We start from the raw sequence: 27,088 nt of genomic DNA, 5'->3' as shown, positions 1-27,088 counted from the left end.
TATCTGAACCATACTTGAACCACTCCTTCCCTCCTAAAGCTTTCTCTTTCCTTAGTTACTAAACATGCTTTCCTCTTTCTCTCCCTTCCTCTAAGACTGCTCCCTCTTTTATCTATTGTGCTTCTCTTTTATTTGTTCCACTTCCTCATCTCACTATTTAAATATCAATGAAATTTCTAGTATTCTTTCTTCTACCCTCTTCTCACTAGACTCATTACCTTAGGGTTATCTCATTCTCACATTTCCTACAGCTTTGACCAGACTCTAATAGTCACAAATTTATACCTCTATCTTAGCCATGTATCATGAATTACAGACCAATAAACACAATTGCCTATTGCACATCTCCATCTAGATGCCTTACTTCCAATTCAGCTGTTCTAAATCTAAATTTAAATCTAACTCTGCTCTTTTTTCTGCTTAATCCATCTAGTCAGTCAAGCCAAACCTCAGGAATGGTACTTGAATCTTCCCATTTCCTCATATTCGACATCTAATCTTTACCAAGTCCTTTTGATTCTATGTTTTATTCCCTCTTCTTCAACCCCAGTGGGATTGCTTTAGCTCAGACTAGCACCATATCTGACATCCTTTATCATAAAAATACTTCTAACTTGTCTTACTGATCCGCATTTCACCCCCTTTATGCACACCCACACACACACACACACACACTCACACTCACACATTCCATCCGTCCTAAGTACTTACTTCCTCCAGGGTGCTTTTTCTAAAATGCGAATCAGATGACATTACTTCCCCTATTTAAAACCATTCTCATCTTCCTACTGCAGAGGTGATCAAATCCAAATGTGTTACATAGCAAACAGATACCTTCATTATCTGTCCCCAATTACCTTTGACCTTAACTTCCAAGGTCTCTGCCTCAAAGCTGTACTTAAACCACTCTGAACTTTTTGTAGGTTTTAAACCATGTTGTTTCATACCTCTTTCCCACACATGTCATTCTCTCTGGCAAGCTTCCGTTTCTATGGTCCTTCACACAATTTCCTTTAGACTTAACCTATGTCATCTCCTCCCTGAAGCCTTCCTTCCCCTCTCATCAGGTGAAATTGATTACCGCACCACATTGTGGTCTGTTCTTTTACTTTATACATTTCTCTATTCTATTACAAAATATACTACACTGCACTTACTTGTGAATGTGTCTGTATCCTCTTATAGCATGTAAATTCCTCAAGGGCAGGGACCGTGCTTGAATTCCCAGATCTTGGCACCATGTCTGGAACATTGTGGAAACACATAAATATTGAGTGAGTAAATGAATCAATCAATAACACAATAACTGAATCAAAGAATTAACCAATGAATAAATGAAGATTTGTTAACGAGTGATAGATAATAAGAAACACTCTCCAGGCCACCCTGGTGGCATAGCAGTTAAGTTCATGTGTCCAGCTTCAGTGGCCAGGGGTTTGCCAGTTTGGATCCTGGGCACAGACCTACTCATCGCTCATCAAGCCATGCTGAGGTGGCATCCCACAAGAACTAGAAGGACCTACAACTAGGATATACAACTATGCATGGGGCTTTGGGGAGAAAAAAGAAAAAGAGGAAGATTGGCAACACATGTTAGCGCAAGGCCAATCACTTCTTCAAAAAAAAAAGAAACACTCTCAAAGTGTTAAATCCTTTAAACTTTTGGGGACTTCTGATTCTGACCAAGATGGTGTTAACAGTGTCAGATTTACCATTCCTTCTGAAAAAATTAAAATGCTGGAGAAAGTATATGAAATACCTGTTCTCATGATATTGGACATCAAGCAAGACAGAGATCCTTGAAACAGGAAACAAATGACATGAGCCCTATGATTGTCCCAGCATACTGCCTGAAGAAAGTCTCCAGGCTGCATGCAAGGAGGGGAACCCAGGCAGAGCCCATTGGTCTCCCTGAGTTGAGATGAACTAGGTATCCAAGAAAGCCATGATAGCTAGAATTTGCCATGCAGAACACCAGAGAGGAAAGAGCTGCAGAAAAAAGAATGCCAGAGTTCTACAGAGAAATCCCCTGAGTAGTCAACTAATAATGAGTAGCATGTGCATGGAAGGAAACTACTTGAGGCCAGAGAAAGAAGCACATGAAAGGATTTGAGTGAACAATCCCACAGCTCACACAAGGCTAGGAATAGTGGCAGAGTGGAAAACCCCATACATCATTGAGCATTGAGTAGGGTATTCAAAAAGGTTTGCCTCAAAATGGAGGGCAAAATTCACCCTAGAATACAGTTCTGGTCCCACCAAAACAAAAAATCTTAAAGTAAGACCCCCCCCAAAAACGAAACTGTTTTCAAATAATTTAACTGCTTCCCAGAATAAAGCTCAAGAATATTTATAGGAATACAAAATATCTGATACCCAACAAGGAAACTCACAATGTGTGGCTTCCAATCGAAAATTACTAGGCAAGGAAAGAAGCAGAAAAATATGACTCATAATAGGAGAAAAAAATGAATGAATTTAAGTAAACTCATAAAAGAATCAGATAATAGAATTATTAGATGAAGACATTAAAACAGTTGTATATTCCTTATATTTAAGAAGTTAGAGGAAAGATTGAACATATTACATAGAGACATGGAAGATATAAGAAAATCCAAATTAAATTTCTAAAGACAAAATCTACAGTATCTGAGATGAAAAGCACACTGGATTGATAAACGATATAGTAGACATTGCAGAACAATAGATTAGGAAACTTGAAGACCTAGCAAAGGAAACTATTCAAAATAAAATACAGAGAGAGAGAAGACTGAAAAAAAAGACTAACAGGGGCCAGCCCGGTGGCATAGTGGTTAAGTTTGAATGCTCTGCTTTGGCAGCCTGGGGTTCGCCCATTCAGATCCTGGGCACAGACCCACACACCGCTCATCAAGCCATGCTGTGGTGGTATCCCATATGCAAAATAGAGGAAGATGGGCACAGATGTTAGCTCAGGGACTTCCTCAGTAAAAAAAAAAAATCTAACAGAGTATCATTGAGCTGTGGGACAATTTCAAAAGGCCTAGTATTTGTGGTATTGAAATCCCCAGTAGTGGTTGGGGAGGGGAGGAATTTGTGTAAGTAATGGCCATAAACCTTTCAAATTTGATGAAAACCCACAGATGCAAGAATTTCAATGAACAGCGTGCACAAAAAATATAAGGAAACCTATATCAATACACATCATAATCAAATTGGCTAAAACAAGAGAAAAAGAGAAAATCTTGAAAGTAACTAGAAAAACAAAGCATTACTGACAAAGGAACAAAGGTAAGGATGATGGCAGACTTTTTGTCAAAAACAAGACAAACTAAGAAATGGAACCAACCTCTTTAAAAGCACTGAAAGAAAAAACTGCCAACCTAGAATTTTTACTCAGTGAGACAGTATGACAACATCTTGTCAGTGAAATTATTTTTCAAAATAAAACAAAATAAAGAATTTTTCAGAGACTCAGATGTCATCAAGATAGTGACATAGGTCATTCCTGACTTCAGTCCCCCTCACAAGAAGACCACTTAGCAACTACCACAGACAAGACAACATTGTAAAGATCCCGGAACCCAGAGGTGAGGCTGCAGCACCTCCTGATCACAGAGGCTGAGAGGGACCACTTTAGAAGGGTGAGAGGAGCAGCTACACTCTGACCACAGTGCCCTTCTCCCAGGCTGGCATGACACTGCACTAACAGGGCCTCCTCGGGCCTACAGTTTTTCCAGTGGGAAAAAGAGAGCATGAGGTGGACATCCAGCATTGCAGAATGCTTCCTGGGAGGCCCACTCAGGTCTCGCCTCATGCGGGACACTAGGGGAATCGGTGGGGCTCAACCCCTAGGGATCAGGTAGAGATGGAGAATAGGAGCAGGGCCTACAGCAGCCAGTGCTAAGATGTTGGTGAACAGTATCCCTGCTTATAGCAACAACCGAGCAGAGATTTCAGCCAGCGGCTCTGCCTATCTGTAAAATAATCTGGAAGCTCCATCTGGCCAGGGAGCTCAGTGTGCACTTCTGTCTGATTTGGGTCTCCAGCCAACAAGCCAGGCTGACCATGGAGCCTGTTGTTTTTTTTTTTTTGGTGAGGGAGATTGGCTCTGAGCTAACATCTGTGCCAATCTTTCCTCTATTTTGTATGTGGGTCACCACCACAGCATGGCTTGACAAGAGATGTAGGTCTGCACCCAGGATCTGAACTCATGAACCCAGGCCACTGAAGCAGAGCATGCCAAAGGTAACCACTACACCACCAGGCCAGCCCCCATGGAGCCTGTTCTACAGCCTCACCTGGCAAGGAAACAAACTCACAGCCCTGCCCAACTACTGAATATAATGTCCAGCCATGCCCAACAGGAAGCCTGGCCAGTGAACCCGGGCAGCCACAGAGCCCATTCTATAGCTCCACTTTTGGAAGGAGCCAAGACAGCAGCTGTGTGCCCAACTGTTAAGTATAGCCTCTGGCCCCACATAACCAAGGAGCTGAACAGTGACCCTGGATATCTTTGGAACTCAGCCTATGGTACCACTCAGGCAAGGAGCCAGCTGACAGCCCTGCCTAAAAACAGAGCCTAGGCTGTGGCCCTGCCCGACTGCTGAACACAGCCTGTGGCCTGGTCCGTTCAGAGAGCTCAGCCAGTGACCCCACCCAGTCGTACTCTGTGGCCTCACCCAGTGAGTGAGCACAGACAGCAACTCCACCTGACCATAGAGCATGCTGTCTAGCCCCACCCAACTGTGAGATACAGCTGGAGGCCTCTCCTAACCAGACACCAGCCAGAGACCTTGCCCAACAGCAGAGCACAGTGAGTAGCCTACATGATCCCAAGCTCAGCCTGAGGTCCCATCTGACCATGAAGCTCTGCCTGCAACACCACCTGAACACAGAGTCCAGATGGAGGCACCATCCAGTCAAGAAGCATAGCCTGAGACCCCACCCAACCAGGAATAATTACAGAGCCCTGCCTAGTAAATCTTTTAAGATTTATTCTCTTAACAACTTTCAAACATGCAAAACACTATCATTAACTACAGTCACCATGTTGTACACTACATCCTCATATAATCTCCCTTTTTTTCCCTTAGTTTTATTCCAAACTTTTTAATAAGTGAACATAAAGGATAAAGGAGGTGATCATGTGAGATGTGACACACTGATACCTTTCTTCCAAACAGGGCTGCGTTGATCATTCCCCTGAAGGCAGTGAGCCCAGTGGCAGCACACGCTGGCTGGTACTGCCTGGATCACAGGGACTTTTTGTTCAATTTGGAGATACGAGCCTCCCTCTTCTTCTCATGGTCAAAGACTTCTGGTATCTCATAGTCATTACAGTGGGGGTAGCGGGGTCCAATTAATGCCAACCCTTCTCAAACTCTTCTGAAAAGTTGAAGAGGTGGGTACACTCCCAAACTCATTTTATAAGACCAGCATTACCCTGTACCAAAGTCAAATAAGGACACTACAAGAAAGGAAAAATGGACCAATATCCCTGATGAATATAGGTTAAAATTTTTCAACAAAATACTTACAAACTAAATTCACAACACATTGAAAGGATCATACACCATGATCAAGTTAGATTTGTTGCTGGGATGCAACAATGGTCAACATATGCAAATCAATCAATGTGATCCATCATATTTATAGAATGAAAGATAAAAACCCTATGATCATCTCAATAAATGCAGAAAAATAATTTGACAAAATACAACATGCTTTCGTGATAGAACTCTCAACAACTTAGGCATAGAAGGAACATACCTCAACATAATAAAGGCTATATATGACAAGCCCACTACTAACATCATACTCAATGAAGAAAGGTTGAAAGCTCTTCCTCTAAGATGAGCAACACGACAAGGATGCCCACTCTCACCATTCTTATTTAACATAATATTGAAAGTCCTAGCCAGAGCAATTAGACAAGAAAAATAAATAAAAGGCATCCAAATCAGAAAGGAAGATGAAAATTGTCTTTATTTGCAGATGATAAGATCTTAAACACAGGCACAATCTTAAATATGAGGCATACCTCATTTTATTACACTTTGCTTTATTGTGCTTCACAGATATTGTGTTTCTTACAAATTGAAGGTTTGTGGCAACCCTGCATGGAGCAAGTCTATTGGCGCCATTTTTGCAATAGCATTTGTTCACATCATGTCTCTGTGTCACACTTTGATAATTCTTACACTATTTCAAACTTTTTCATTATTATTATATTTGTTATGGTGAACCATAATCAATGGTCTTTGATGAGACTATTGTGATTGTTTTGGGGCACCATAAACTTTACCCATATAAGACAGAAAACTTAATCAATAAATGTGTGTGTTCTGACTGCTCCACTGACTGGCCATTCCCCCATTTCTCTCCCTCTCCTCAGGCCTCCCTATTCCCTGATGCACAACAGTATTGATATCAGACCAATTAATAACCCTACAATGGCCTCTAAGTTTTCAAGTGAAAGGAAGAGTTGCATGTCTCTGACTTTAAATCAAAAGCTAGAAATTATTAAGTTTAGTGAGGAAGGCATGTCAAAAGGTGAGATAGACTGAAAGCTAGACTTCTTGCATGAAACAGTTAGCCAAGTTGTGAATGCAAAGGAAAAGTTCTTGAAGAAAATTACAAGTGCTACTCCAGTGAACACAAGGAATAATAAAAAAGCAAAACAGCCTTATTGCTGATACGGAGAAAGTTTTAGTGGTCTGGATAGAAGATCAAACCAGCCACAACATTCTCTTAAGCCAAAGCTTAATCCAGAGCAAGGCCCTAACTCTCCTCAGTTCTATGGAGGTTGGGAGAGGTGAGGAAGCTGCAGAACAAAAGTTTGAGGCTAGCAGAGGTTGGTTCATCAAGTTTAAAAAAAGAAGCTATCTCCATAAGATAAAAGTGCAAGGTGAAGCAGCAAGTGCTGATGTAGAAGCTGCAGCAAGTGATCCAGAAGATCTAGCCAAGATAATTAATGAAAGTGGCTACACTAAACAACAGATTTTCAATGTAAATGAAATAGTTTTATCTGGGAAGAAGATGCCATCTACAACTTTCATAGCTAGAGAAGAGAAGTCAACGTCTTCAAAGCTTCAAAGGACAGGCTGACTCTCTTGTTAAGGGCTAATGCAGCTGGTGACTTTAAGTTAAATCCAATGCTCATTTACCATTCCAAAAATCCTGCAGCCCTTATGAATTATGCTAAATCTACTCTGCCTATGTTCTATAAATAGAAATACAAAGCCTGGATGACAGCACATCTGTTTACAACATGGTTTACTGATTATTTTAAGCCCACTGTTGAGATCTACTACTCAGAAAGAAAGATTCCTTTCCAAATATTACTGCTCATTAACAATGCACCTGGTCACCCAAGAGCTCTGATGGAGATGTACAACGAGACTAATGTTGTTTTCACACTTGCTAACACGCTGCAGTGTTAGCCTGTGGATCCATTCTGCAGCCCACAGATCAAGGAGTAATTTTGACTTTTAAGTTTTATTATTTAAGAAATACACTTCATGAGCCTATAGCTCTCACAGATAGTGGTTGCCCTGATGGATCCGGGCAAAGTCAATTGAAAACCTTCTGAAAAGAATTCAATATTCTAGATGCCATTAAGAACATTCATGATTCATGGGAAGAGGTTAAAATACCAATAACAACAGGAGTTTGGAAGACGTTAATTCCAACCCTCATGAATGACTTTGAGGGGGTCAAGACTTTAGTGGAGGAAGTTACTGCAGATGTGATGGAAATAGCAAGAGAACTAGAATTAGAAGTGGAACCTGAAGATGTGACTGAACTGCTGCAATCTCACAATAAAAGTTTAACACATGAGGAGTTGCTTCTTATGGATGAGCAAAGAAAGTGGTTTCTTGAGATGGAATCTACTCCTAGTGAAGTTGCTGTGAAGACTGTTGAAATGACAACAAAGGATTTAGAATATTACATAAGCTTAGTTGATAAAGCAGTGGCAGGGTTTGAGAGGATTAACTCCAATTTTGAAAGAAGTTCCACTGTGGGTAAAATGCTATCAAACAGCATCGCATGCTACAGAGAAATCATTCATTAAAGGAAGAGTCAGTTGATGTGGAAAATCTTATTGTCTTGTTTTAAGAAATTGCCACAGCCACCCCAATATTCAGCAACTATCACACTGAGTAGTTAGCATCCATTAACATCGAGGTAATACCCTCCACCAGTGAAAAGATTATGACTTGCTGAAAGCTCAGATGAGGATTAGCCTTGTTTAGCAACAAACTATTTTTTAATTAAGCTATGTACATTGTTTTTTTAGACATATGCTACTGTACACTTAATAGACTACAGTATGGCTTAAACATAACTTTTGTAGGTGTTGAGAAACCAAAAAATTTGTGCGACTTGCTTTATTGCAATATTCCCTTTATCATGGTGTTCTGGAACTGAATCTGAAATATCTCCAAGGTATGCATGTAGAAAATCCTAAAGATTTCATCAAAAACTGTTAAAACTAATAAATAAAATCAGTAAAGTTGCAGGATACAAAATCAATGTACAAAAATCAGTTGTGTTTCTACACACTAACAATGAAATATCTGAAAAAGAAATAAAGAAAACAATCTTATTTACAATAGCATCAAAAACAATAAAGTACTTAGGAATAAATTTAACCAAATGGATAAATGATCCATACACTGAAACTACAAGACTCTGATGAAAGAAATTGAAAAAGACACAAACAAATGGAAAGATATCCTTGTTCATGGGTTGTAAGAATTAATATTGCTAAAATGTCTATACTACCCAAAGCTTCTCTATAGATGCAGTGTAATCCCTATCAAAATTCCAATGGCATTTTTCACAGGAATAGAAAAAACTATCCTAAATTTTTTATGGAACCACAAAAGACCCAGAATAGCCAAAGCAATCCTGAAAAAGAAGAACAAGCTGGAAGCATCACACTTCCTGATTTCGAACTATGCTACAAAGCTATAGTAATTAAAACAGTATCGTACTGACATAAGAATAGACACATACACCAATGGAACAGAATTGAGAGCCCAGATATAAACCCATGCATATGCAGTCAACTAATATTTGACAAGGGAGCCAAGTATACTCAGTGGGAAGACAGACCCTTCAATAAATAGTGTTAGGAAAACTGGATACTCACAGCAAAAAAAATGAAATTGGACCCCTATGTTACACCACTCACAAAAATTAACTTGAATTGGACTGAAGACTTCAATATAAGACCTGAAACCATAAAACTCCAAGGGAAAACACTATGAAGAAGCTTTTGACAGCAGTCACAGCAATGATTTTTAGATATGACACAAAAAGCAAAAGCAACAAAGGCAAAAATAAGCAAGTGGGACTACATCAAACTAAAAAGCTTCTGCAGAGCAAAAGAAACAAGCAACAAAATGAAAAAACAACCTACAGAATGGGAGAAAATATTTGCAAACCACACATCTGACGAGGGGTTAATATCCAAAATATATAAAGAACTCCCACAGATCCACAGCAAAAAAACAAATAATCTGATTTAAAAATGGGCAAAGGCCTAAATAGACATTTTTCCAAGAAGACACACAGAGGACCAACAGGTACATGAAAAGATGCTCAACATCAGTAATCATCAGGGAAATACAAATGCAAACCACAATGTGATATCACCTCACGCCTTGTAGAATGGATATCCTCAAAAAGACAGGAGATAACAAGTGTTGGTGAGGATGTGGAGCAAAGGAACTCTTTTACACTGCTGGTAGGAAGGTAAATTGGTACAACCACTATGGAAAACATTATGGAGGTTCCTCAAAAAATTAAAAATAGAACTGCCATATGATCCAACAATCCCACTTCTGGTTACATATCCAAAAGAAATGAAATCGTTGTCTCAAAGAGGTATGCACACCCCTACGCTCATTGAAGCATTATTTACAAGGGTCAAGACATGGAAACAACCTAAATGTCCATCAACAGAGGAATGGATAAATAAAATGTGGTCTATATATACAATGGACTATTATCCAACCATAAAAAAGTGGAAAAATCCTGCGATTTGAAACCACATGGATGAACCTTGAGGGCATTATGTCAAGTGAATAAATCAGGCAGAGAAAGACAAATACTGTATGATCTCAGCTATATATGGAATCTAAAAAAAACTGAACTCATTGAAACAGTGAGCAGGTTGGTGGTTGTTAGTGATGGTGTAGGGGAGAGGGGAAAATGAGAGAAGCTTTTCAAAGTCAAAGGATAAGAACTTCCAGTTATAAGATGAATAAGTTTGGGGGATGTAGTGCATAGCATGGTGACTATAGTTAACAATACTATATTGTATATTTGAAAGTTGCTAAAAGTGTAAATCTTAAGAGTACTCACCACACACAAAAAAATTAAAAATTGTAACTGTGTGAGGTGATGGATGTGTTAACTAACTTTATTAAGTCAATCATTTCACAATATATCCAAACACTACATTGTACACTTTACTCTTACATGATATTATATGTCAATTTTATTTCAATAAAGCTAGGAAAACAAAAGAATTTTTCATACATAGAGAACTGAAAGAATTCATCATCAGCACACCTGCTGTGCCTGAAATGTTGAAAGAAATCCTTCAAGAAGAAGGAAAACAAGACCAGATGGAAAGCTCGAGCTACACAAAGGAATGAAGAGCACCAGGAATAGAAATTATTTAGGAAAATATAAAGACATTTTACGTATTTAAATCACTTTCAAAGATGATCAACTATTTAAAGTAAAAATAATAACATATGGTGGGACTTGAAACATATGTAGGAGTTAAATGCTTGACAGTAATAGCACAAAGACTAAGAAAGAAAAAGTAAAAATACACTGTTGTAACATTCTTTAACTATACATGTAGCGATATATCACATGACAGTAGACTGTGTTACATTGAAGATGTATAAATGCTAACGCAACCACTAAAATAATACAACAAAGAATTATAGTTTATGAGTCTACAGGAGAGATAAAATGGAATCATTTTAAAAATACTCAATTGAAAAGATGTCAGGAAAAGAGGAAGAGGGAACAAAGGAAAGATAGGATAAATAGAAAAATGAATAACAAGATGGTAGATAATCACGTTAAATATAAATAGTCTAAACACTTCCATTAGAAAGTGGAAATGGACAGACTAGATACAAAAGCAAGATCCAATTATATGCTGCCTAAAAGAAACTCACTTTAAATATAAAGGCACGAATAGATTAAAAGTAAAAGAATCAAATCAAAACTAAATTAAAAGAAAAGTCCAGTGGCTATATTAATATTAGTTAAAGCAGAGTTTAAACCAAAGAATATTACCAAAGATAAAGAGGATTATTTCATAATGACAAAAGTATCGATTTATCAAGAGAACATAATAATTCTAAATGTTTATGTACCTAATACAGAGCTTTGAAATATATGAAGCAAAAACTGATAGAACTGCAAATTATAGTCAGAGATTTCAACATCTCTCACAATAATTGATAGATGAAGTAGACAGAAGATCAACAAGGATATAGAAGATTTGAGCAAGACTATGAACCAACATGATCTAGTTGACATTTGTAGAACAGTCCATCCAACTACACAAGAATGTACATCTCTTTCAAGCTAACATGGACTACTAAATAGGATAGACCATATTCTGTGCACAGAATAAGTCTCAATACATTTATAAGGATAAAGGCATACAAAATTATTCTCACTCCTCAGTGGAATAATATTGGAAATCAGTAACAAATAGATGTCTGGAAAATCCCCAAATATATGGAAACAAAGTAATGCAGATCTAGAAAAAAATCAAAGGGGAAAAATTTAAAAGGGAATTTATAAAGTATTTTGAGTTGGTAGAAAACACACATAAAAAAATTTGTGAGGTGCAAGTGAAGCAGGGAAAAATAGCACTAATTGCAAATATTAGAAAAGAATATATGTCAAATCAACCATCTCAGTTTCTTTTTTTTTTCCCCCAAAGCCCCAGTAGATAGTTGTACATCATAGTTGCACATCCTTCTAGTTGCTCTATGTGGGACACGGCCTCAACATGGCTGGAGAAGCGGTGCGTCAGTGCACGCCCGGGATCCGAACCCGGGCTGCCAATAGCGGGGCACGCGCACTTAACTGCTAAGCCATGGGGCTGGCCCGCGTTCTCAGTTTCCACTTTAAAAAAATAACAAATGAAAACTCAAATTAAAAATTCACAAAAGAAAGAAAATAACAGCAAACATACAGAAATCAATAACTAACAAACCAACATGTAAAGAATGTGAATAAAACCCAAAGCCCTGGTTCTCTGAGAGGACAATAAAAATTGATAAATATTTAGCCATACTGATCAGGAGGAAAAGAGAGAAGATACAAATTACTAATATCAGGAATGAGAGAAAAGACATCACTACAAATCTTAGGGGGGGAAAAAGAATTATAAGAGAATAGTATAATCATCTTTATACCCATAAATTCAACGATTTGGATGAATAGATAAATTCCTTGAAAGCACAGACTACCAAAGTCACTTAAGAGGAGAATTTAAGAAAGAAATAACACCATTCTTCACAATATCATCTAGAAAATTTGGGGGATAATAAACCTTAACTCATTCTTTCAGTCGGCATTACTCTTTTACCAAAACTAGATAAAGACACTATAATAAAAGAAACCTACGGACCAATATCCCTCACAAATATATATGCAAAAATTCTAAACAAAGTTTTAGCAAAATTAAATTCAACAGTACAGTAAAAGAATAATTCATCATGAACAGGGTTTATTCCAGGAATGCAGGGTTGGTTTAACATTAAAAATAATCAATCAATGTAATTCTCTATATTAAAAAAAGGAAAAGAATAACCATACATAATTAATGTAGAAAAAGAATTGCCAAATCTAACATCCATTCCTGATTTAAAAAAACACAGATTCTTGGCAAATCGGGGATAGAATGGGAATAGTTATTTATTAATGTTCTTAACTTGATAAAAGGCATTAATGAAAAAACAACTTAATTTTAAGAATACCATTTGCAATAGCATCAAAAATATGAAATACTTAAGGACAAATCTGACAAAATGAGTGCAATACTTGCACATTGAAAACAACAAGCCATTGCTAACATAAATTAAAGAAGACTATCTTAGTCCATTTGGGCTGCTATAACAAAATACCACAGACTGGGTTGCTTATAAACAAAAGAAATCTATCTCTTCACAGTTATGGAGGCTGGGAAATTCAACATCAAGTTACTGACAGATTCAGTGTCTGGTGACTTCTCACTTCCTAGATGGTTCTTTTCTTTGCCATAATCTCACATGGTGGAAGGGGCAAGTGACCTCTCTCTCTGGGGTAGATTTTATAAGGGCACTAATCCCATCCATGAGGGCTTCACTCTAATGACCTAATTACCTCCAAAAGGTGCCACCTTCTAATAATATCACCTTGGGGGTATAGAGGATCAGAATTTGTCACCCCAAAAGGTGTCTCTCTGGCTTGATTTGTGTGTGTGTGTGTGAGGAAGATCAGCCCTGAGCTAAAATCCATGCTAATCCTCCTCTTTTTGCTGAGGAAGACCGCCTCTGAGCTCGCATCTATTGCCAGTCCTCCTCCTTTTTTTCCCACAAAGCCCCAGGAGATAGTTGTATGTCATAGTTGCACATCCTTCTAGTTGCTGTATGTGGGACATGGCCTCAGCATGGCCAGAGAAGTGGTGTGTCGGTGCTTGCCCAGGATCTGAACCCAGGCTGCCAGTAGCGGAGTACACACACTTAACCACTAAGCCATGGGGCTGGCCCTGGCTTGATTATTTTTAACAAAAGACTCAAAAAGAAACTTTGACTTTCCCCCCTAACTGCCTAAAAGAATTTAAGGTAGAAGACCTGTTTGAGGAAGGAGCTAATACCATAAGATAACTATAGTATAATGTAAACTAGGTGTGATAGATAGGGAGGAACATAACAAAGGGCCTTTTCGTCAAAGTCCTCTCCATCTTTCATTGTCTTTGCAAGGCATAATCAACATCTGTTTATCAAACATTTCCTTTTCCAACTCCATGTAAATTGCCCTTCTCCCCTTTGAAGTCCCAAACCACTACCTCCATCATCCTCCTTTGTCCTTAGCTGAAGATGGTATTTAACATTGTGGCTTCTACCATTTTGGTGAGTTACTCAGATTTCCTGGGTTTCCCCCATGTATACACATTACTAAACTTTGTTTGATTTGCTCTTGTTATTCTGTCTCATGTCAATCTAATTCTTAGACCTGCCAGAAGAACCTAGAGGGAAAAAGAATAGTTCTTCCTCTCCTACAGGGATAAGGTTTCCACATACGAATTTTAGGGAGACACGAACATTCCGACCATAACAAAGATCGAAATAAATGGGGAGATATACTATGTTCATGGATAGGAGGCTCAATATGGTTAAGAATCCATCATCTGAAAATTAATGTACTGGTTCAATGCAATCCCAATCAAAATTCCAGCAGGATCTTTTGTAGGAGTCAATGACCTGATGCTAAAATTCATATGGAAATACAATGACTTGGAACTGCCAGAAAATTTTAGAGAGACCAAAGTGAAGAATTTTCACTACCTGACATCAATACTGATTACAAAGCTTAAATAATCATGACAGTGTGTTATTGGTACAAAAATAGCTCAATGAAACAGAATAGAGTGTCTAAAAATGAACTTCTGTGGTTTGAATGTTCGTGTCCTCAAAATTCAAATGTTGAAATCTAACACCCAAGGTGATAATGATACTGGCTCAACACAAGGTTGACATAAGGGAAGCCTTATTGTAGAAAAGAAACCGTATTGTAACTTTGAACGACCTCTGATTAACTAACCCAGACATGCTCTGTGGATTAAACGGCTCCTCCCAGCCGCAATAAATCGATAACTTTGTTCTTTTGAATTCCTTAGGAATGTGATGACCCCCAGGCCAAGAGTCTATGCTGATAGTCATCATCAAGGACAACTAAAAGATCAGGGTATAGGGCATTTCTCTGGTCTCTGATGAAACAAAAGACTATCGAGAACTAAGACAAGACATCTGCCTCCACCCAGAGATGAGATGGACGTCCCACCCTGACAGTAGATATCTGCCTCCACCTGGAGATCAGATGGATGCCCTACCCTGAGACCAAATGCCTCCCCCACCTGGAGACCAGCCCCCTACACCATAAATATCCCTGAGTCCCCATTATCAGGGAGGCAAATTTGAGATTTGTTCTCTCATTTTCCTCACTTGGCTGCCTTGTGATTAAACGCTCTCTCTGCTGCAATCTCGCCATCTTGGTATTTGGCTTTCTGGGTGATGGGCAAAAACGAACCTAGTTCAGTAACAATAGTATTAAGAGGTAGGGCCTTTGGGAGGTGATTAGATCATGAAGGCAGAGCCCTCACAAATAGAATTAGTGCCCTTATAAAAGAGGCCTAAGAAAACTTTCTTGCCCTTTGCCACCATGTAAGGACACAGTGAAAAACAACCATCAATGGGCACTCTCCAGATGCCATATCTGCCAGCACCTTGATCTTGGACTTCCCAGCCTTCAGAACTGTGAGAAATAACTGTTTGTTGTTTATAAGCCAGCCAGTCTATTGCAATCTGTTACAGTAGCCTGAATGGACTAAGACAGAAAGTGGTACTGCTGTACCAAGAACAGAAAGTGGAATGCTGCTGTAACAAACATCTAAAAATGTGGAAGAGGCTTTGGAATTGGGTAATGGGTAGAGGCTGGAAAAGTTTGGAAGTGCATGCTAGAAAATGCCTAGATTGCCATGAATGGACTGTTAAGGGAGATTATGGTGAGAACTCAGAAAGAAAAGAGGAGAGCTACAGAGAAAGCCTCAGTCTTCTTAGAGAATACTTAAATAAACCTGTACAGAATTTTGGTAGAGGTATGGATGATAAAGGCCATTCTGATGAGGTCTGTCAAATGATAAAACTAAAACAATTTAGTAACATGTTTGAAGTCCTTTATTCAACAGAAAACAATCCATGGATTGGGGGCATCCAGTGTCTCACCAGCAGAGGGACACTGTTCCCAAGGGATTTGCGGCAAAATCGAGTTTTATAAAACTTTAGAAGAGGCGACTCAGAAACAGGGCATAATAGGCTAGGAGATCGTGGCTTTTCTTGTAAAACGAGCAGGTCTTGTTTTCCAGGGTCAGGTAAGCTACTAAAGCTGAGTTAGTGAATGACGATTGCTGTATGTCAGGTTTCCTTGACAGGTGTTTCCTGTAAGTGCAGGCTGACTTAGGTTTAGACATGTGGTGTGGGCAGAGTCACTGAGATGGCCTCCATTTTGTGGGTCCTGATATATGAATGAACTTTATCAGATCTCAGATGAAAATAAAGAATATGTTATTGGACAATGGAGGAAAGGTGATCCTTGTTATAAAGTGGCAAAGAACTTGGCTGAATTGTGTTCATGTCCTAGTCTTTCATGGAAGGTAGAACTTGTGTGTGATGAAATTATATATTTGGCTGAGGAAATATCTAAGCAAAGTTTTGAAGGTATGGCTTGGCTTCTCTTGACTGCTTATAGGAAAATGCAGAAAGACATTTAAGAAATTACTTAAAGATGGAATTGTTAATCAAACTGGAAGCAGAATTTAAAGATCTGGAAAATTCTTGGCCTATTCATATTGGAAAAAATGAGAAAGCCCTTTAGGAAGAGAATATGAAGGGTATGACCAAATTTGATAAGGGGATTATTATGGATAGGCTATCTCAACATAAGCTAAGAGATATTCATCAAGACAATGAGGAGATTAGTCAGCCATCTAAATGGAAGCCAGGACCTATTGTCCAAGACAATGAAAAAATGACCCCACAGGCACAGAGCTGCCACAGAGGTGAGGTCACTTCAGAGAACAGCCACAGGGGCGGGCCCAGGGACAGAGGTGCCCTTATGGCATATACCAAAGCCATAAGGGCAGGGCCATCCAGAGCCTTGGGGGCCCAACCCCCACCCCAGTGTGCCAGAAGGCAGGACCTCTGCCCCAGTGGGCCTAGCGGTCAGTGCTTTTAGCTAAAGATTATTCTTGAGCCTTAAGGTTTTGGACTTGCTTGGGATCTGTTGCCTCTTTCTTCTTTTCTATTCCTTTTAGAATGGGAATGTCTATCCTATACCTGTCCCACCATTGTATTTCAGAAGCACAGAACATGTTTGATTTCACAGGTTCACAGCTGAAGGGGGGAATTTGCCTCAGAGTGAATAGTACCTTGAGTTTCATCCATATCTGATTTAGCTGATATTTAGATGAGAATTTGGACTTAGATTTTTATGTTTATGCTGGAACAAGTTAAGATCCTTGGAGCTATTAGGATGGAATTAATGTATTTTGTAGGTGAGAAGGACATGAATTGTGGGAAGATGGGTGTACAGGGACAGAATTTTATGGTCTGAAGGTTTGTCTCATCCTAAAATTCAAATATTGAAACCTAACTCCCAAGGTGATGGTATTAGGAAGTAGGGCCTTTGGGAGACAATTAGATCTAGAGAGCAGACCCTCACGAATGCAATTAGCATCCTTATAAAAGAGACTTGAGAGAACTCTCCAGCACATTTCCACCATGTGAGGACACAGTGAAACAACAGCCATCTATGAGGAAGTGGGTCCTCACCAGATACCAAATCTGCTGGTGCCTTGATCTTGGACTTCCCAGCCTACAGAACTGTAAGAAATAAATGTTTGTTGTTTGTAAGTCACCTGGTCTATGGTATTCTGTTATAGTAGCCTGGACACACTAAAACATGGACCTACATATATAAGGTCAACTGATTTTCAATAAAGTTGTGATACTGGCTCAACACAAGGTTGACATAAGGGAAGCCATATTGTAGAAAAGAAACCCTATTGTAACTTTGAGTCACCTCTGATTAACTAATCCAGACATGCTCTGTAGATTTTATGGCCTCTTCTAGCAGCTATAAGTTGATAACTTTGTTCTTTTGAGATCCTTAGGAGTGTGATGACCCCCAGGCAGAGAGTCTATGCTGATAGCCATCATCAATGACAACTGAAAGATCAGGGTATAGGGCATTGCTCCAGTCTGTGATGCATATCCAGTAAAACAAAGGACTATCAGGAACTAAGACCAGATGTCAGCTCCCACCCAGAGATCAGATGGATGCCCCACCTGGAAAGTAGATGTCTACCTCCACCCAGAGACCAGCCCCATATAATAACTGGCCTGTAATCTATGTTCTGTAAGATGGTTCTTTTGGACATTAGTCGGCCATCTTCCCTCTTGCTAGCAAGATGTAATAAAAAGTCCTTTCTCTCCTACCTCCTTGCCTCTTGACTATTGGCATGTCTTGCAGCAGGCAGATGACCCTCCCTTGGGCAGTAACACAGACACTTCACCAAAGAAGATATATGGATGGCAAGTAAGCATTTGTTTAACATCATCAGTCATTAAGAAAATTCAAGTTAAAACTATTACATTTAGAATACCTAAAACTAAAAAGACTGACAAACTATACCAAGCGTGGGTATGGATGTAGAATAACCAGAACATTCATATAATGCCTGTAGGGAAGTATATCCAGTTTTTGGCAATTTCTTAAAAAGTTAAACATACATACCATATAATCCAGCCATTCCACTCCTCGGTATATACCCAAGAGAAATGAAAGCTTGTACATGAATATTCATAGAATTTTTATTTCTAAATGTGTGAAATAAGCTAGTCTAAAAATAGCAATACTGTATGATTTCATTTATACAAAATTCTAGAAAATGCAAAGTCTGCAGTTCCAGAAATCAGATAAGTAGTTGCCTGGGATAGGGAAAGGGCAGGGAGGAGAGGAAGGGACTATTCCAAAGGGGCACAGAAAACTTTTTAAGTGATAGTTATACTGCTCATCTTAAACCCTTATCTTAATTATCTTAATTATAATTCCTTATCATACCATTATTATCACAAATAATTCCTGGTTATATAATTGATATGTATGTATATATATATATGTGTGTGTGTGTGTGTGTCAACACATCAAATTATATACTTTATGGCAGCTTGTTGTATATCAGTTATATACCAATAAAGATGTTTAAAAAACAAGTAAAAAATAAATCTCTAGTCCTCCATCATAATTAGAAATCCAAATAAAAAACAGTTATTATCAAAAAATTTATGGAATTAGGTATCCACTGTAGGCTGAGCACTATGCCAGTTGCTTTTGAGGAACACAAAAACAGCAGTAGAATCCTTGCACTTAATCACATATCACAACCAAAATATTTACAAGGCAGTGCATATCAAGAGTATTGAACACAAGTACTACTAATTAATTTGCATTTTAATTAATTTTAAGATATATGCACAAATTTATATCTATATTTAAGATATATATACATATGTATACTTTCCTACACAACAGAGAAATTAAAAGGGTAATTATTCCCATTATAGAGTACTATATCAGAGTTCTTTTAAGTACAGAGCTTTCCTGTGCATTAAAACATTGTATCTATAAAGAAAGTAATTTGCAAGCATTTCCAGAATCCATCTCTTATATAAATTATGATGAATCTCCTTGTGAATAGATTACTACAAAGAGCAGTGTCTTTTAATCAGGGAAGGATCCCTGAAGTAGGTGAGTTTTAGATGAATTTTAAAGGACATGAAGGCTACAGAATGGCAGAGGGAGACTTGCATAAATTATTCAGATGAGGAAAATATCTTTTGTGGCAAGACTAAAAGACAAATGAATTAAAAGAAAATGGAAAGTGGGGACACAGTAGAGAGCTAGGCTTGAAGGTCATTAATAAAAAATATTTTTAAAAATAAATTTACTTTTAAAACTGGCAAACGTTACTCAGGGAAGCTATGGTAAGAGTCATTGGGTATATTCCCACAAGTAATGTTGACCCCATTTGAGGAATTCTCCACAGTTGGATCATCCTTCTCCAAAAACTCAAAATAGATTAAAGACTTAAACGTAAGACCTGAAACCATAAAACTCTTAGAATTAAACATGTGGGTAAGTTTCTTGACATCAGTCTTGGCAATGATATTTTAGATCTGTCACCAAAAGCGCAAATAAACAAGTGAGACTACACCAAACTAAAAAGCTTCTGCACAGCTATACCAAGTGTGGGTATGGATGCAAAATAACCAGAAACTGTCAACAAAATGGAAAGGCAACCTACAGAAAGGGAGAAAATATTTGCAAACCATATATCTGATAATGCGCTAATATTGAAAATATATATGAGGAACTCATACAACTCCATAGCAAAAAAACAAGCAACCTGATTAAAAACTGAATAGATATTTTTCCAAAGAAAACATACAAATGGCCAACAGGTACCTGACAAGTTGCTCAAAATCACAAATCATCAGGGAAATGCAAATCAAAACCACAATGAGATATCACCTCACACCTGTTAGAATGGCTGTCATCCAAAAGAGAATGGATAACAAGTGTTGGTGAGAAGTGGAGAAAAGGGAACACTTGTGCACTGTTGGTGGGACTGTAAATTGGTGCAGCAACTATGAAAAACAGTTTTAAAGTTCCTAAAAAAATTAATAATAGAACTACCATATGATCCAGCAATTCTACTTCTAGGTATATATCTGAAAGAAATGAAATCACTATCTTGAAGAAATATATGCACTCCCATGTTCATTGCAGCATAATTCACAATAGCCAAGACATGGAAACAACCTAAGCGTCCACTGATGGATGAATGAAGAAAATGTGGTAAACAATCTAAGTGCCCACTGGTGGATGAATAAAGAAAATGTGGTATATATGTGTGAATATATATGAAATATTATTCAGCGATCAAAAAGAAGGAAATCTTGCCATTTGCGACAACATGAATGGACTTGAGGACATTGTGCTAAGTGAGATAAGTCAGACAGAGAAAGATAAATACTGTATGATCTCACTTATATGTGGAATCTAAAAGAGCCATACTCATAGAAACAGAGAACAGATTGGTAGTTAGAGGTATGGGTGGGAGCGGGGGGCGTGAGTGGGTGAAGGGGGTCAAGAGGTACGAACTTCCCGTTATAAGTCCTGGGGATGTAATGTACAGCATTACACCTGTAATGTATAGCATGGTGACTATAGTTAACACTACTGTTGCATACTTGAAAGTTGCTAAAAGAGTAGATCTTAAAAGTTCTCATCCTAAGACAAAAAAATTTCTAAGTACGTGAGATGATGAATGTTCAACTTATTGCGGTAATCATTTCAAAATATATACATATTTCAAATCATTATGTTGGACATCTTAAATTAATACAATATTATATGTCAATTATATCTCAATAAAAGTGGGCAGGGGAGAAGAAATGTTGACCCCATTTGGGGAATTCTTTACAGCCAGATCATCCTCCTCAAGCACACGCCCCCTCCACTTCCTCATGAAACAGAAGGAGAAAAGAAATAGTTCCAACAACTGCAAAGGGTTAATAGTAGTTGCATTAGGTTGAATCTGAAAGAGTATTTCTGTTAACCACCAAGACTGCCTTCTGCATGTTTCCGAGGGGCCAGCACTGGGGAAGTTAGCAGTGCATCTGCACTCAGTGAAGGTCTTGGAGGAGACCCAAATCACCACATTCGAAAGAGTTCCAGGAACTCTGGGAGGCTGTACGTTCCAGACAGAGAGAAAGAACACAGAAAGCAAGGCTTGAAGTGGAGCCCAGAAAGGAATCTAGTAACAGGAGGCACGAGTGTGAAAAATGAGAGTTTTAAAGTTGCTCAGGAATTCTCAGAATCAGTAGACAGTCTACATAACGTTTGAAATATATTTTTTTATAGCATTTTGTTTTGTTCTGAACAAGAATGCTGACAGAGAATAGCCCGTGGAAGAGAACACTGGCTCATTCAGGGTAATACATATTTCCATGTGTACATATACCAAATAAAGTGGCATATTCATAAGAAGCATATTAGTGACAGAGGATGCTTTCAAAGAACATATTTCACTTTTTACAGTTTCACAATAATGATATGCAGCATTAGGGGCATCATTATCTTTCACACATGGAGAAATGTAATATTAAACAAAATCCAGGAATTTGGGCAAGTATATTTTAGAAAATTCATTTTTAAAAATAAGTTCACCAAAAGAAATTTTGATGCATGCTACAGTATGGATGAACCTTGAGGACTTTATGCTAAGTGAAATAAGCCAGTCACAAAAAACAAACACTCTATGATTCCACTTATATAAGGTACCTGGAATAGTCAAATTTATAGAAACAGAAAGTGGAATGGCAGTTGCCAGGAGTTGGGGAGGAGGATATGGGGAATTGTTTAATGGGTATAGAGTTTCAGTCTTGCAAGATGAAAAAGTTCTGGAGATTGATGGCCCAACCATGTGAACATACTTTACAATACCGAACCATACGCTTAAAAATATTTAACGTGGTAAATTTTATGTTATGTGTATTTTACCACAATTTAAAGATTTTTTAAAGTAAGAAAAAAAGGTAAGGCGGCCAGCCTGGTGGCATAGCGATTAAGTTTGTGTGCTCCGCTTTGGCGGCCCAGGGTTCACAGGTTCGGATCCCGGACGCAGACCAACGCACTGCTTGTCAAGCCATGCTGTGGCGGCCTCCTATATAAAGTAGAGGAAGATGGGCACAGATGTTAGCCCAGAGCCAATCTTCCTCATCAAAAAGAGGAGGATTGGCATCAGATGTTAGCTCAGAGCTAATCTTCCTCACACAAAAAGGTAAGTCCACTAAGTACCCAGGCTTTCTGAAAAGCAGTTGCAGAAGGACTAAATAAACCAAAAAAAGTACATGAAATGTAGTATTTTAAGTATGCAGTTGGAGAAAAGAATAAAGTAAATGGGCATTTACTGAGTCCCAATACAGCTCACCACTACTAGATCCTTTTACACATGTTGTATTAAATTCTCACAATGAACCTGAAAGTAGATATTCTAGTCCTGATTTTGAGAAGCAAGTCCTGAAAAAAAATTGGGTATAGAAAGAATAAATGTGTTGTCTAAGGTATCACAGCTGATAAGCAGCCTAGGGAAATAGGGTTGCCTTTACTGGAAAATAAAAGAGTCATTACAATGAAAGTTTATAGAATAAAGGGAAGAACTATTCTTTACCTTCCCCACTCTATTTTCACTTTTCTTTCTCATTTACTGAGTCCCAAGAAGAAATTTAAAAACTAAGTTAGTCTAGCATTTATGGAGGAACTCACAGGGAAAAGCTTTGAGAGTTTAACTTAATTAGCACAAAATTTTGGAGCTGGAAGTAATATTAAGTTACCCGACAGAAAACAGTGCCCTGAAAAAGGACTCACAAGCCTGAACATGTACAAAATGACCCTCGGGGGGGGGGGGGGAACAAAATAAGGTTGGGAGCCGTGCACATTTTTCACATGTCTGTGTGTAAGTTTCCTTTTGATATAAAAGTGTGTCAGTCAGAATACTAGATTCAGTTGAACTTTTGCCACTTAGTAAAATACTTTTTATACAATTTAACCAAGGAATTTGTATCAGTCAAGGTCATAGCAGGAAACAGATGGCACACTCAAACTGAGCAATTTGAAGAAAGTTTAATAAGGGGCTGTTTATGAGGGTGTGGGCAGGGCGTAAGGAAACCACAAGGGTTAGTGCAGTACTTTGAGGCTAGAGACCTTGGGACTTAACCACTCCAAGACCTATATGGACAAAGGGAGTGAGCCATTGCTGAAATGCAGAGAGAGCGGGCTACCTGGCTGATACTTTGTCCTTTGGCCATGGGGACGCAGCCAGCTTGCAGTGACCCAGCAGGAAGAAAGTCCAGAAATTACATACTCCCACTCCCACTCTCCTCTATTCCTCCTTCTGTTTTCCTGCCAGTGCTCCCATCAGCCAAACCTTACTTTAAGCCTCTTATGGCACAGAGCAAGGTGGAAAAGAAGGGAGAGTGCATTTGGAGGGGCAAAGAGAAGGTATCCAGCATAGAGACTGAGTAATATTTTACAGTTTATGTGTGAAAATAAGTTTAAGGAAGAACTAACAACTAGAGCAACTCCTCTGTTGCTTTTTTAATAAAAATGTACTAGACAAGATACTCCTAAGTTTTGGGGAAGGTTGTATTAGACAGGTTTTGCTGAAATAATGCAGCATTACAGACAATCCCAAAATCTCAGTGGCTTCCAATAATAAACATTTATTTTTCACTCTCAGGTCTATGGGTCAGTTCCGGTTCAGATACATTTGACTAAGTTAGCTGGACGTGGCTCCAGGCTAGAGGTTGGGATCAGAAGTGCTTCACGTATCTTCTCATTCTAGAACTCGGGCTAAATGATTAATGATCACCTAGAGTATGGCAAACAGTAGGAGCACAAGTGGAAAAACAGAAACCATAACATCTCTTAAACTAGTACTTGGAACTGGCATGCTGTCACTTCTACTATGTTGAATCTGCCAGTGGAAGACTTTTGACCAAGCGCGATGTCAATGGAGTGGGAAAGTCAGTAGATGGAGAGGGGTAGAGTGAATATTTTCTAAACAATATCAATCTATTATACTTAGTAAAACTGCCTCTGAAAATATACTTTACATAGGACTCAGGCATTGCGACTATAAAAAGATTTTACCCCATTAACTGCTTTTATGTATATACTTTTTTTCTTATTTAAAGTATCCTTTGACTGTGATTATACAGTCCCTGCTAATCACATTTACCTTCTACATTACCATAAGGAGCTATAAAGGTAAACACTATTAACAGAAGTATCAGCCTGAAAGCATATTATATGTACCTTCATGATTAGGTATAGGCCCCTGGCTAAAGCTTCTAGAGAAGATGAAAAGCGCTGAAAACCTATACATCATAGCCTGGTAACTTAGTATTTCAGAGCTACTGCAGAGCCCTTTCTAATCAGCAGAATAGATCAATTTTTAAAATATATGAAGGACGATTATTAAAGATTTTTATGGTCAATGTTTCCTTGCTGCACATCTACAGTTCCAATGGTTTTTTTCCATCTTTATTGAGATATAATTGACATACGACATTGTATAAATTTAAGGTGTACAAACTGTTGAATTCATACACTTACATATTCCCGTACGATTACCACCATAGCCTTAGCTAACTGCTCCATCATGTCACATAATTACCATTTCTTTTTTGTGGTGAAAACATTTAAGATTACTCTCTTAAAAACTTTCAAGTATTGGGCCGGCCCCATGGCTTAGCGATTAAGTGTGTGCGCTCCGCTGCTGGCGGCCCAGGTTCAGATCCCGGGCGAGCAAGGACGCACCGCTTCTCCAGCCATGCTGAGGCTGTGTCCCACATACAGCAACTAGAAGGATGTGCAGCTATGACATACAACTATCTACTGGGACTTTGGGGGAAAAACTTAAATAAATAAAATTTTAAAAAAAGACTTTCAAGTATATAATACAGTATTATTAACTATAATCACAATGTCATGCATTAGAGCCTCAGAACTTATTCATCTTTAACTGAAAGTTTGTACTCTTTATCCAACATCTCCCCATTTCTCCCACTGCTCAGCCCCTGGTAACTACCCTCCTACTCTCTGTTTCTATGAGTTTGTTTTTTTAGATTCCACATATAAGTGATATCATCCAGTATTTGTCTTTCTCTGTTTGACATTTAACTTAAGATAATGCCCTTAAGGCCCATTCATGTTGTTGCAAATGGCAGAATTTTCTTCTTTTTCATGGCTGAATAACGTTCCTTATATATAACCATATCTTCCTTATCCATTCATTCTTTGACAGACACTTAGGTTATTTTCATATTTGGCTACTGTAAGTAATGCTGCAATAAACATGGGAGTGCAGATATCTCATTAATATCTTTTTTCATTTCGTTTGAATATATACCCAGAAGTGGGATTGGTGGATCATATGGTAGTTCTGTTTTTAATTTTTTGAGGCTGTACCCAATTTACATTCCCACCAACAGTGCACAAGGCTTCCCTTTTCTCCACATCCTCACCAACATTTGTTATCTTTTGTCTTTTTCATGATAGCCATTCTAATAGGTGTGAGGTGATATCTCATTGTGGGTTTTGATTTGCATTTCCCTATAACTAGTGATGTTGAGCATCTTTTCATGTACCTGTTGGCTATTCATATGTCTTCTTTGGAAAAATTTCTATTCAGTTCCTCAGCCCATTTTTTTAATAGGGTTGTTTGGTTTTTTTCTATTGAGTTTTATGAGTTCCTTACATATATTTTGGATATTAACCCCTCATCAGATATATAGTTTGCAAATATTTTCTCCCATTCTATAGGTTGCCTTTTCATTTTGTTGATTGTTTATTTTGCTGTACAGAAGCTTTTTAATTCGATGTAGTCCTACTCATTTATTTTCACCTTTGTTGTTTGAGCTTTTGGTGTCATATCCTAAAAATTGATGCCAAGACCAATGTCAAGGAGATTTTCCCTGTTTTCTTCTAGAAGTTTTACAGTTTCAGGTCTTATGTTTAAGTCTTTAACCCATTTCAAGTTAATTTTTGTGAGGGATGTAAGATAGACTCCAACTTCATTTTTTTGCAACAATTATCCAGTTTTCCCAATACCATTTTTTGAAGAGACTATCCTTTTCATAGAGTGTTCTTGGCTCCCTTGTCAAATATTAGTTGACTGTATATGCACAGGTTTACTTCTGAGCTCTCAGTTCTGTTCCATTGGTGTATGTGTCTATAGGCACACTTGGTTTTATGGTGTTTCACTTTATTGTACTTCATAGATGTTGTTTTTTACAAGCACCTCCACCATTAAAAAGATTACAACTCACTGAAGGCTCAGGTGATAGCACTTTTTAACAATAAAGTTTTGTTTCTGCTTTGTTTTTTTGGTGAGGAATATTAGCCCTGTGTTACCATCTGTTGCCAATCTTCCTCTTTTTTCGCTTGAGGAAGATTAGCCCTGAGCTAACATCTGTGCCAATCTCCCTCTATTTTGTATGTGGGTCACCACCGCAGCATGGCTGACAAGTGGTATATGTCTGTGCCCAGGACCAAACCAGCGAACCTGGGCTGCCAAAGTAGAGCACAGCAGACTTAACCATTACACCACAGGGCCGGCCCCTCAATAAAGTATTTTTTAATTAAGGTAGGTACATTATTTTTTTAG

Source organism: Diceros bicornis, chromosome 36 (assembly GCF_020826845.1).
Source record: "Diceros bicornis minor isolate mBicDic1 chromosome 36, mDicBic1.mat.cur, whole genome shotgun sequence".
NCBI classification, from domain to species: Eukaryota; Metazoa; Chordata; class Mammalia; order Perissodactyla; family Rhinocerotidae; genus Diceros; species Diceros bicornis.
Note: the sequence above shows the minus strand (reverse complement) of the source record.